The 2,006-nt window shown below is 29.3% G+C and overlaps 1 long non-coding RNA gene across 1 annotated transcript; it reads right to left on the bottom strand.

Moving 5' to 3' along the window:
• Positions 1-1,133: 1,133 nt before the first annotated feature.
• Positions 1,134-1,725, bottom strand: LOC111630986. Its single transcript, XR_002757618.1, has 3 exons — positions 1,580-1,725; positions 1,356-1,490; positions 1,134-1,266 (listed from the first exon to the last, which is right to left on the bottom strand). It is a non-coding gene; the product is annotated as an uncharacterized LOC111630986 (long non-coding RNA).
• Positions 1,726-2,006: the final 281 nt, after the last annotated feature.

The following is a 2,006-nucleotide window of genomic DNA, read 5'->3' as shown; positions in this document are numbered from 1 at the left end:
TTGAAAGCTGTCAATAAGAATTTGTTTAGTCTTAGGATTATAGCTGAAATGCTTTTCCAGTGGTTTGATGTATTGTAATTCATTCAATCTGTCTAAAATGTCAGGGTAATGTGTGTGTGCCCATCTGATCAAAGCCCCTGAATGCTGCTAGTTTGTATTATAAAGAGTAGAAGGTACTATATTTACTTTTTAAATGTCCCATAAGAGAGTATTCTGAAACTTTGGAGTGAGAATGTTAGTACTACACTTTCAACTACACTAACCCCTATCTCTGGAAAGAAGTGAAAGTAACATGACTAGTCAATATACTGTATTTACTAATTATTTGATAGAACAATAAAATTGATGTTATAAGAATGGAAACTAATATGTAATTTAAGTACTGTAAAAATTATGCAATAATGAATTTCCAAGTGTGTTATAAGTTTTATATAGCTACTATGACATGAAAAAGTGAAGAGAAATGAATATCATTAACAACCCAGAGGTTGAGTGATCTTGTCACTTCAGATAAGGGTGCATAATATGACAATCCTGAGGGTACTTTCTTAAACAGACTCAACTGTATATCTACTGGAAAAAACTGTTATTTTTAAAATTTTTGTTGTTTATTAATAATATTCATCACTAAATGTAATGAATAGTATCAATAATATTTAAATTATCAACTTTCTTCAATACACTTTAAAAGTTAATTTGAAAAGTAGCTGTCAAAAAAAGTTTAATACACTTAGAAAATTGCCTGTTCAAATTGTTACTAAGAACACAGGAAAATTTTATTTTGGTTTTCTTGGTAATCTATCTGAATGTTAGTTCCTTTTCTTCTGGGTGGGATTGTGATTCTACACTTAATTCATACTTTTGCTCATTACTTATTTATTACCAATATCAGCCATTTGATTGATAAACATTTTGTAAATAGGCTTTTTTCTTTTTAATGTATGAGAAGCAAAATTATGTTATTAAATATTATTTCTTTTGAATTAGAAAGAATTTAATGAAATCTTTTATTATAATTAATATAGGAGAATTNTGATTTTTTTTTTTTGTAATATATACAGTAAAACGAAATGACAGAAGTTAAATTTTGTAAAAAAAAAAAAGAAACTTGCTTAATAAGTAAAATTATAATCATACCTCGACAACGATTAGTATCTTGATCACGGGTATATCCTCTTTTGCAAACACATTGTGGAGTTCTACTAACTGTTACACATTCTTCATTCAAAGGACAAGGCCTAGTTTCTGAACATGTCACTTGAACCTCTACTCAACAGAAGAATTAATTTAAAATTTTTTTAGTAAAATAACTTGTTTTAAAGAAATAAATTTATTGAAAAAAGTAAGTTACATACCAATTGCAAGACAACCTTTATAAGGATCTCCACTAAAACCTCTCGGACAAGTACATTCAAATGATCCTTGCAAATTTCGACATAACGCATTCTCACCACAATGAGAGGGGCCATCGGAATCACATTCATTAATATCTAAATAAAATTTTATATTGATATATAATTCATAAGCTTTAAATATTAATCATCAGATTACTACATTGTAACCTAATTCCAAAACTTACCAATGCATCCAGGTAAGCTATTACTGCGTCCCGTAAAACCAGCTGAACAAACACAAACTGGATCTCCACTTGGATCTAATTGGCATTTTGCATGATCTCCACAGAATATCTTATCACATGGATCTGTAAAGTGGAAAAGGTTTATTATTATGACTTTTATTCAAAACATACTTATTATTTTAAAATATTTTTCTAAATAAATGTTTATTTTATCAGGGTGGCACACAAAAAATAGCCCAGTCCAAGTCTCTGATTAGTGTATTCAGTGTAGTGAGCAAACTGCATCAATTGAGTGAAGTGTTGTGTTGATCAAATATTGATGTCTAGTATTGTAAAAATCCATAGGCAACACGGAAACTGAGGAGCAACATCAGCCATGCAATTACCGCCAATTATACCACTATGTTGTACCAGGTGTTCATAAATA

Source organism: Centruroides sculpturatus, unplaced genomic scaffold (genome assembly GCF_000671375.1).
Source record: "Centruroides sculpturatus isolate CEXI.00-Female unplaced genomic scaffold, Cexi_2.0 scaffold687, whole genome shotgun sequence".
NCBI lineage: Eukaryota > Metazoa > Arthropoda > Arachnida > Scorpiones > Buthidae > Centruroides > Centruroides sculpturatus.
The sequence above is the reverse complement of the archived record's forward strand: the minus strand, read 5'-3'. Positions and strand labels throughout refer to the sequence as shown.